At 34.6% G+C, this 11,644-nt stretch overlaps 1 long non-coding RNA gene across 6 annotated transcripts; it reads left to right on the top strand.

Moving 5' to 3' along the window:
* Nucleotides 1-335: 335 nt before the first annotated feature.
* LOC135719189 (uncharacterized) lies at nucleotides 336-10,015 on the top strand. 6 transcript variants are annotated; one of them, XR_012334986.1, is made up of 9 exons: nucleotides 336-451; nucleotides 986-1,057; nucleotides 1,187-1,274; nucleotides 1,563-1,603; nucleotides 1,754-1,836; nucleotides 2,137-2,215; nucleotides 2,363-2,426; nucleotides 8,356-8,498; nucleotides 8,878-10,015. It is a non-coding gene; the product is annotated as an uncharacterized lncRNA (long non-coding RNA). The 6 variants fall into 6 exon arrangements; XR_012334984.1 differs by having other exon boundaries at nucleotides 337-451; nucleotides 986-1,045; nucleotides 8,387-8,498; XR_010521031.2 differs by having other exon boundaries at nucleotides 337-451; nucleotides 986-1,045.
* The last annotated feature ends 1,629 nt before the right edge of the window (nucleotides 10,016-11,644 follow it).

Raw genomic sequence — 11,644 nt, 5'->3', positions numbered from 1 at the left:
CTCCACTGACGTCTTTTACACGTCTAGACTAGACTAGTAGGAAAAAAAACAGAATTATCTTTATGAAATACACGATTTGTATACAAAGTAAATATATTAACTTTATCTTGTTTAAAAAAATTATAATCACAAAGTGCCCAGTGTGATTGCAAAGCCACAATACATCATTATTTCAACCTGCTTTATTATTAAATGTATGCATATAAATGTAAAGAAAGTATATATCCGGTTACCATTTAGGTCTGAGTTGGATGTAATTTTAAAACTGCGCTGCCAAGAATGTTTTAACAAAATATTTTACAAAATCGCGCGATAGGATAGATTTTCTCGCGAGATAGTTGTCACGTCACACGTTCTCCCGGAAGTACGTCGTGTGCAGCCAGCAAGCCACGAGGAGAGGGTGAATTTATGAAGGAGTTGTGTCTATATATTATATAAAACCTACTATTGGGTAAGTAAATTTTGTATTATTTGATTAACGTGCTTAAGTTTTACTTGTTGACGAAGGAACCGAAATAAACGTTGCCAGAATTGTCCACACGTAAAATTAGCTAGTAGGCTTAAAGTTACTCTGAACTTATACATGGTATGCCATAAAGTATGTTTAATGATAGTCAAAGTTATTACTTAAACTTATTTATGTAGCCTTTTGAGAGTTTCTTTCAGAAAGTAAATTATCTGAAAGAGAAAAGTCATTTGGCATGATGGTAATGATTAACATTGCAGATGTAAAATGTTAAATACTGTTCTGTATTAAAAGCTCAGTGTAAGTGTTTGATTAACTTCCTTTGCTTTTGTTTTGTACAAAGGAAAAGCAGAACCTAATCCAAATAAAAATAAACAAGCTGTTTAAAGGACTGTGTCCTACCCAGATCCTCCTCCAAAATATAACCATTCAAAATACAATCCATTTGAAAATACACTTAAACAAATGTGAGATGTTATTTGTGGTGTAAATATCATTACAATTTCATTTTATTTACAGTTGAAGATCAACACAAACCAAATGAAGATGTTGTAGATTCTACAAACAGTAAAAAAGAAGGTATGACAAACTGTAAATATGAATTGTGTAGATATGGCTTAAACGGTCTACACATTTGTTAATGTTCTAATTTGTCATATGTCCTTGTTTGTTCTAAAGATCAAGTTTTGTGTCCAACACACTTTTTTTTTGTTTACATAGGTGATGGCACACATCATGACACTAAACATCGGTATCAAGATGGTGTGATTGATCTATACCCTAGAATAAGCTGTGACACTGATGCTGTGTACGTGCTACTGATGCTTTTTTTGTGCATTCCCACACTATACAAACACATTGCTTGGCTCCAAATTGCATACAGTTCCATCTTTATAATGTCATTCTCATTTATAGGTAAAAATGTATTCCATGAGTCAGGGTTTTGCCTAAATGTCAACATAATATCCCAAACTTTGATATAAAAAGTGATTTATTTTAATATTTTACACTACTATGTATTTTTTAAAATACATTGTGCATGTGTATGTTTATTGTACTTAATGAAATTACATGCAAGGTGTCATTTGTTTCGCAGGGTCACATAATGAACAGCCATCTTACAGACAACCGAAAGAGGCATAGTATTGTTTTCTTGTGTATTGTCATACACCTAAAGCGGATTTTTTGTAATTGTACAGTTATGGTGTTATTCATTCATTAATGTGTCCTTTCTTACCTTAAATAACTTATCATTTTTTACACCTTTTGTTTTTATTGTCTATATAGTATTGTCTACAATCCCAAATTCTGGATTGACGATCCAGTTCCAGTGGGCACCCCAATCCCAGAGAGCATCCATCTGAAACCAGGTGATGGTGATTTACTACTAATCAAGGAACCGGCTTTACTGACGAGATGCGCATGATATCACATGCGATTTATCGTGCATCACAAGATTTCACATTAGTGGCAACACAGCTTAGAGTATAAAAATTTACATTTCTCTGAATCTGAGTTAATAGTTACAAATACAGAGCTTATAATGTCTGTCATTGCAACCACAAAGACCTAAAAGTACAGCCAGCTGATTTCATAACTAATGCAGTATACTGTGAAGTTATTAACTGTTAAAATATTACACTACCATAACATTAACTCTATTTGTACAGGTGAGGTAACACAACGAAAAAATTACCGGATGGAGACTACCTGATTCTTCATCTATGGCCTCAGCTTCAAATGCAAGAAGTAAGAAATGCTAAATGACTGTATTTTGCATTATGAATACATCAAAGATGTTGATAAGTTGACCTGCGTAAGTTGTGACATAAAGAATATGTATTTATATTTCCATCTATCTTTCTATAACATTATTTCCATTGTTTTCACATTTAGGTCCAGCAACTGTCTGAGTTGGTGGATATTCTGTCAGAGACTCCGTGGACAACGTTATGAATAGGTATGTATTTCTCTTGATTTGTGTAATCCTGCATAATATTTAAGGAATATATATTGATTACCACCATAATTAACCCAGCTATTTATATTACTTCAATTCAGGATTTAATCCGTCACACATCACTTGTTCAGAGGGGTTTTCAAGATGGCGGAGTGAGTGGTAGCATTTCTGCAGGCTCCGATAAAAAGTTTATTTTTAAGTCCTGGAGATAAGTTAAACTCGTGTAATACCCCTCTACTAAACAGCTATTCAATTTATGATTAAAATTAAGTGACAAAAGCAGCTGTTGCATCATTTTGGAGGTTTTATTTTCCTTCTTCTTGTGTGAAATTATGTCCGACCACAACTACGATATGGCTGCTCTTCACGAGGCATGTGATGGTTCCGACATTGAAGAAGGAGTGGAAGCGGGGCTGCACTCATCCAAGGAAGGTAAAATCAACAAAGAACATACGCCAATTAAACAGCCGAATTCAAAGAAAATTAGACACCGAAGGGAAAGTGAGGACGTGAATTCTGGCGCTGCAATTCTACAAGCTGTACAAGTTCTGACAAAAAAAATGGATGAGCAGACGGAACTTTTAAAAAGTTTCGACAGACGTATTGAAGCTAACGCAACCGCAGCAAAAGAAAACCGTGAAGAAATCTGCGTACTTCAGAAAAAAATTGAGGGTCTTCAGAAAGAAAACAGTTTGCTGAAAGAAGCATGTGCTGAGCAAACCCGCTATAAAAGGAGGTGGAATTTGAGGATAATTGGGCTCACTGAAAAGGATGGCGAAGACACGAGAGAAGTTGTAATAGGGATTCTGACAAGAATTGTTCCATTGTCAGTGGAGCGGTTGCGCGACACAGTGGACACCGTTCACCGGCTGGGATTGAGACGTGACGCTGCTACCTCAAATAACACACCGAGAGCAATCATTATACAGTTCGGGATGAGAACTGTGCGGGATGATGTTTGGAAGAAGTCTAAGGACGCGAGAGTGTGTAAAGACTTGCACATTCGCTTTAAAGAGGACTTCTCGAAAGAAGACCGGGAGGCGCGTGTGAAGTTGTGGCCACTGGTCCAAGAAGCCAGAAAGACCGGTAAACGGGCATTCTTGAAAGAAGGATACGCTCTAATAGACAACAAGAGAGTGGACCCAAACTGAACATATCTTTTTGATATCATTTGTTTAAATGGCTGTCAGAAAGTTAGCCTACATCCGCGTTCTCAGTGAAACTGTTGGACACTAATGCTCCGATACGTAAGTAATGACACCACCCGCACTTTTGTTGTGTGTCAATGAATCACTGGACACTTGAGGTTAAATAACTTGTTGTTTTGATAGAAATATGATTATTGTTACATGTTGACTCCTTTTTGCACGCCAGTATATGGCAGATTTTGAATGTTTACATTGTTTACTCGTTTATATATTGCTAATGATCACCTCTTGATATATCTTATGCCAAAATTAATCATATCATAACAAAGTAGGTGAATTAGATTTATATTTAAATAGAATTGTTACAATAGCTGTTAGGTCTATAGTTTTCATTTTCAACCTTTATAGGTTTTAGAGGGTTAGTTACTCCAAAACATGATGATTAAGGACTAAATACTCATTCCTGCGCATCGTTATATTCCTTGTGTATTGTTTATAGATTATTACTTATTACCTAAATGTTGTCATTTATTTCTTTAAATACTAGGGGGTTGAAAGATAATATAAAACGTAAGGCTATTTTTCTTTTCTGTAAGGAGCAAAAGGCTAATTGTGTTTTTTTACAAGAAACCCACTCAGTTGAGGCTGACACAAAATTTTGGAAATTGCAATGGGGAGACTCCATCTTTTTCAGTCATGGAACGTCACACTCCGCAGGAGTCATGATTTTATTTAATAGATTTCCTGGGAAAATTATTGACCATAAAAGTGACGCTACCGGTTATTGGTTAATGGTTGCGACAGAAATAAACGATAAAAACTACATTTTATTGTGTGTGTATGGTTATAACAAGAGAGCACAGAACAAAACACTCTTCTCATCCTTAAGTAAATACTTAGAGGAGTGGAAAATGCTTTTTTCAACAGATAGAGTAATAATTGGGGGAGATTTCAACCTAGCCCCTGATCTTTTGTTAGACCGCTTACCATCAAGGCATCATTACCACACACATGATGAAATAATACTTGAACTGATCACAAAGGCCAATCTAATAGATTATTGGAGAATGAAAAACCCAACCAGAAAACAATTTACATGGTTCAACTCTTCCAATAATGGCCAATGCTCAAGATTGGATTATTGGTTAATATCAGACAATCTCATAAACGAGGTTAACAGATGTGATATTTCTGCATCACCCTTAACTGATCATTGTGTAATATTCTTGACAATTTCTTTGGATGGAAGAGAGAATAAGATAAATTCTATCTGGAAATTTAACAATAACTTACTGGAAAATACTGAGTTTTGTAATATAGTTAAACACCTGGTTAAAGAAGTAGGCGACTTGGACATGTCTTTTCTGAGTAAATGGGAATGGTTCAAATTCAAAGTTAAACAAATAGCTATCAGTACAAGTAAGCAATCAACAACAATTAAAAAGGAGAAACAAAGGGTTATTATTAGTCGCATCAATTCACTGTGCTGTAAAAATGAATTAACTAGGCAAGAACAGACTGAAATAAACAATTTACAATCCCATCTTGATAATATATATTTGGAAAAGGCCAAGGGAGCATTTATTCGTTCAAGGGCTCGTTGGATTGAAGAAGGGGAGAAAAACTCTTCTTATTTTTTTAGTCTGGAAAAACAAAGACAGACGAAGAAAACAATTCAAAAGTTAAATATTAATGGCATTATTGTAGATAATCAAAAAGAAGTAAACGAAAATATTAAAGTTTTCTATAGTAACTTATATAAATCCCTTTTTTCCAAAGAAGATTGTAGCTTTTTCCTAGACAAGATCCAGGGGTTCAAAATGACAATGGATGAAAACTTTAAACAACTTATGGAAGAGGAGTTGAGAATTGAGGAGCTAGATTTGGCTATTCAACAGATGTCTAGGGGGAAGTCACCTGGTATAGACGGCCTAACCGTGGAGTTTCTGTCTTTCTTTTGGAGTGATATTAGGGAGATGCTCTATAATGCCTATTTAGATTGTATTTCAAAGGGTAGTCTTTCTCCCACTATGAAACATGGTCTTATTACTCTAATTCCCAAACCTAACAAAGATAATCTTTTATTGGACAATTGGAGACCAATTACGTTGTTATGTAATGATTATAAATTACTAGCACTTGTCTATGCTAATCGTCTGAATAAAGGATTATCACATATTATCGACGAGTGTCAGTCAGCCTTCATAAAAGGTAGAAATATACATAACCATACCAGGTTATTACTAGACATGCTTGATTATCGAGACTTCATTAACACTGATGCTTTTATTTTATTTCTTGATTTTTATAAGGCATTTGATACGGTTGAACATACCTTTTTATTTGAAATTTTAGATTTTTTAGGTTTTGGGAGTAACTTTTGTAATATAATCAAGATGTTCTATTCTGACATATATAGTTCTGTATCCCTGAACTCTAGTATAACTCCTAGGTTTGATGTGCTCCGCGGTATTAGGCAGGGATGCCCGATCTCTCCAAAACTGTTTATTCTAGCCACACAATCACTTATATTGCTCATTAATCATAACACCGATTTGCATGGGATCTCTATATTTGACAAGGAATTTAAAATTAGTCAATTTGCAGATGACACTGCAATCCTTTTAAAAAATAAATTTATGGTTGATGTTGCTCTGAATTCAGTCTCGATTTTCTCTAAAGCTTCTGGATTAACCCTTAATATAAAAAAATGTGAACTACTTCCCATTCACTCATCAACAGACTCCATCATCTCTTCAATTGAGGTTAAAACTGAAGTTAAATATTTAGGAATAGTTTTATCTAAAAATGCTATTAGAAGAGAAGACGTTAATTTTTCTAATCGGTTAGTGGATATGAAGAAATCCTTGAGCCGCTGGCTTACCAGAGATCTCACTATTTTTGGTAGAGTCACTCTGTCTAAATCAGAGGGTATTTCCAAGGTAATTTATCCATGCCACTCCCTATACGTTTCCTCCGATAATGTTAAGAAAGCTAATTCAATTATTTTCCAATTCTTGTGGAAAAACAAAACCCATTATATCAAGAAATCACAGCTGGTTAAAGATTATGATATGGGTGGTATTAAAGCATTGGATTTTGAAGCAATGTTTGGAACCTTTAAGATAAAATGGTTAAAAACATATCTATCACAACCAGATTCTATGTGGTTTCACATTCCCAGAAATTTATTTAAACAAGTAGGAGGGCTTGATTTTCTTCTGCAGTGTGATTTTGAGGTGACCAAAATTCCTGTTAAGTTGTCAAAATTTCACAAACAAGTTCTCCAATATTGGAAAATGATATTTACCCATAATTTTTCTCCTCATGGATCCACTTTATGGAACAACAGGGTCATTATAATTAATAGGAAATCACTGTACAAGTATGATTGGTATGAAAAGGGCATTGTTTTTGTAATCGATATTTTAGATGATACTGGTAACCTTTTGGAATATAAAGCTTTCCTTGAAAAATATAAATTAAACTGCACACATAGTAAATACAAAATGATCTGTAAAGCAATACCAGTACAGTTATTACAGTTAATTCAAAACATATTGTTTTATGCTAGTACAAAACCCTCACCAACTTTACCAAACTTAGTTATTAACGAATGTACTTTATTTCACAATAAATGTAATAATAAATTTATTAGTGATGCTTTGAAATCTAGATTGTTCTTTGGCTATAACAGAGGATTGTGTGTACAGGTTCCAAACATGGATACATTGTCCATAGAAAAAACACATTTTAATTTTATTAAATGGCCCATCTCCCCAAAAGTCAAAGAGACCCACTTTAAAATAATTTATAAGATATATCCAGTTGCTGAATTTCTTAGAAGAAGATTCAAATTTGATGTAGACCCTTGTGTTTTTTGTGAGGAGGCTGATGAGACTCTGGAACATATGTTCTTTTTTTGCCCTGTTTCTAACAGCTTCTGGTCTGAGATACATAATTGGCTGTCATTTAAAATGGATAATATCCCTACTATCAACCTGTCACACATACTCTTTTATATGGACAATTTAGATTCATCAATATCAGATTTGCTCAATATGATTATTCTGTTGGGTAAATATCATATTCATTGCTGTAAGTGGAGGTCTTCTAAGCCTTCCTTTGTCTGGTTTATAAATGACTTTAAATTGTTTGTTTCTTCACTGAAAAAGATCCAATCTACTAAAATTGCAAGGAAAATGTGTAGTGTCATATCTAAGAAATTACTATTTTGATAAATCTCTCCTTATGTACTGCTCTAACTATTTTTTGTACTTTCTTTAGCCTTTGTCTTTGACCTGTATTTAAGCATCTCCCCTTTTATTTTATAATTTTTTTTTATTCCTGGCTGTTCCCTTATCAGGAAATTCTTTATGTACATTGGCAACATTAATATTGTATGTATGTATGTATATTTTGTTCCCCAACGAGAATTTTGTATGTTGGTGCTTTTGTTTAATAATAAAAAAAAAAAAAAAAAAAAAAAAAAAAAAAAAAAAAAAAAACATCACTTGTTCAGAAGTTTTAATGTTCGTAGTGACTTAAACAGTTAGCCATACTGAAAACAAGAAATCAAAACATAATTTCAGTGTAAGCCGTTACTTGTCACCCAAACTTATGGATGATGATATAGTTCATAGCACTTGTTACATGGTAGATGAAACAAGTGAAGTTGGTAGATGAAACAAGTGAAGTTGTGAAGTGTTAACACATAGTGTATGTTTGAACATTGTATGCAATTGCTCATTACTGTTAATTGGGATTTATTGACCTTTTAGGTTATTTGTCTAAGGTGAAGTAATCTTACAGTTCTTTCACAGAATGATGTGAAATTGTCTTATGGCAAAGTTCAATATGAAGGGTGGTGGACATCTGGAAAAGAAGTCTTTTAAAGGCACACCTTTGTATTATGTTATTCAAGGTAATTTGGGGAATGTTATTTTGATGTAATTATATTGATGTAATTTTTATTGTTATGCTTGATCTATTCAGGAGACATCACAGCTCACCTGTCTTTATCAGAAATATCCTGTTCATTTTTTGACAGTTACACACCTAGTTAAGGGTCTTTCTCAAGGGCACCACAGTGGTTTTGTAGAGGGAGGGGACAAATGCTGTTTCCCCCACAACTGATCTAACACTTATTTAAAGCAGAACATATTTTGTACAATAATATATATAATAGTAATATATCATTTTAGCTGTAGACCATAAAGATTTTGAAAGTAAGTGCATGTCATTTACCTCAAAATTTTAATTGTATTTATTTTAAAAAGAAGCATATTCTTCTTTTCCTTCAGATGCTGTGAAGAGGTGGAGCCCAAATGCCACCGAATCGGAAATAGATGCAGCTATGGCAGACCACCTCAAGCACGCTCCAGGAAGAGCTGGGGGTGGTGGATACAAAAAAGCCTAACAGCTGTGATGTGTTAAAGAGAGAGTTCACCAAAAAAGGAAAATTGTTATAATTTTCTTATCCACATGTTTCAAACCTGTATACCTTTCTATTTTCTGCTGAACAAAAAGATTGAAGACTGTTTGTAACTTCACAACCCATTAACTGTCAATATTTTTTTTTTTACAATTGTAGTAATGGGTTGTGAGATCTGCTTTGTTAAAAACATTCTTTCAGATATCTTTGTGTTCAGCAGAACATAGAAAGGTATACAGGTTTGAAACATGAGAGGGAATAAATGACTAAATATAAATTTTTGGGTGAACTATCCCTTTATAGAAAGTGTTTTGAAATTGTTATTATAGTTAAATGGTTAAAAAATAAAAAGTGCTAAATCAGAACATGCTTCTTTTTTGGTTATGGCGACAAATAATGTGTTCTTTAATGTGTTTGTGAAGTACACGTGGTTAAAACGTTTTATGGACGTTCAGGTCTGACTGGACCAATTTTGAACCGATTTTGAACCTTTGTGAATATGTGTTAAACCTCAATACAATTGATTGCCTTTCACGATGTTACACAGTGGGTGTATATTAATTTTATATGCATACATTTAAACAATGCAGCAACACATTTAAACATCCAGAAGACGGCACATTTAGACGTCCAGGGACGGGCAGAAAAGACGTGTAATTCACGGCCAAATGACGTCAAAGACGTCCGCTCAACTTTAATTTAGGGTATTTTTCAACCGTGATGGGACGTGACGAAGGGACGTCTTTTCAACGGTCATAAAACGTCCAAATGTTTGCTATATGGGGGCTTAAAACATATATTTAAACTATGCAGGAACACATTTAAACATCCAAAAGACGGCGCATTTAGACGTCCAGGGACGTGCAGAAAAGACGTGTAATTCACGGCCAGATGACGTCAAAGACGTCGGCTCAACTTTCATTTTGGATATATTTTTCAACGCGGACGGGACGTGACGAACGGACGTCTTTTCAACGGTCATCACACGTCCAAATGTTTGTTGGGGTGTCTCAATTCGTTCCCTAGCTCCCGAGGTCGTGAATCAGTATATCGTGTACACAGGTTCGGGCACTGGTAAGGACCCTAGCTCACTTCACATTGGGACAATGTTCACTTATTTTTCTGTCACGTGGCTGCTTAGCGCGTTGTGATTATTCACAGCTGTTACTCATCAACAACCGGCAAAACCAACATCTCTCTGACTTAATTTTAAAAAACAGTACATTGTGGAAAATGCTGTCATTATTCTCTTACATATCTGTGCATAAAATTGGGGGTATATAATTACATTTTAAATGTAATAAATATATTTACAATTTTAAATAAATATTATTATTTTAAATATTGAGTAGATTGTGGTCCCTTACTGTGTAGCAATGTGTGTTTATATTTACAACTAAAACAAACGTTTGTCTTTATAAAAGTTCTGTAACATTTCATAAAGTTTATTGAGTTGGATCACGTGATGTTCGGGTGGCGAGCGTCAGAAAAGGTCACGTGATTTCCGTTTAGGGAACATAGGGAACATCGATGCTCACTGGTTTTTGCGTTGCATTGTGGGAATTTTTAGGGAACGAACGTTCCAGTGCACTGAACGGATTTTGCGATTGAGACAGCCCTTAAAATGGCCGACTCCCTGATCAGTGCCCTGACTACTGAACAAGGGAGCTGATTGAGACACACGGCAGGTGTCAGTGTCCCGATATGGCGCTGACATCTTGGGTCTTGAGTCTGCGCAATAGCGATTTCGGGACCAGTCATGCGCAGTAGTGAGCAGGAAGGGAAGCCGCAAAGTCAAAACCCCGCCCTCGCTCTCGTAGAATGCGCATATCACACGATATCACAGCTGTCAATCATGACGTGGCACCACGTTTTTATATCATTAAATAACTAACTAAACACAAACCTATTTTAAAAACAAACATTTGAATTTACATCAGCGTGATAAAAACTACAGTAAATGACAGAAACCAGCTTCGGAAAAAAGATAATTGAAGTGTAATTAATTTTTTTTGTTGGTCTCAAGTCCCATTGAATAACATGGGGAGGCGGGGTTTATGGCCTATACTGGGACCAGTCACTGGGGGGCGATCGAGACGTTTTGGCTTCACTTTTCAGGGCTTGTGCGGCACGCTTGCTTCAGAGCGTCAGTAAACAACATCATTGTTATTGTTTGATCTGGCGCCATCTAGCGGCGAAAATAATACAAACTGCATCTTTAAGCAATACATTTAACACGATTTAATATTAATAATAATAATATGTAAATTCGCTTAACAAACACTACACTAAAAGATATAAAAGCAACCAAAAAATAACATTAGGTTATTTATTTATTTATTAACTTTACCAATCCCTGCACAAATAAAATAAAAAAACTAAAATAAAATAAAATAATAAAATAAAAATAATAATGTAATTGATTTTTGATTATTAATAATAATCAGTATCAACTTATCACTGTTTGTTACAGTAATATACACAGACTTAGTTGGCAGTTTTCTGAACTAATGCAGTCATTTTTGTTCAAAGTAATTAAAATAGCTGTTGATTCCCCATAATGATCATACATTTCAAACCTTCTTGAACACTCACTTACATATTTAAAGATGATCTGACCAGATAATTTTTACTTG

Source organism: Paramisgurnus dabryanus, chromosome 14 (genome assembly GCF_030506205.2).
Source record: "Paramisgurnus dabryanus chromosome 14, PD_genome_1.1, whole genome shotgun sequence".
Taxonomy (NCBI): Eukaryota; Metazoa; Chordata; class Actinopteri; order Cypriniformes; family Cobitidae; genus Paramisgurnus; species Paramisgurnus dabryanus.
The sequence above is the reverse complement of the archived record's forward strand: the minus strand, read 5'-3'. Positions and strand labels throughout refer to the sequence as shown.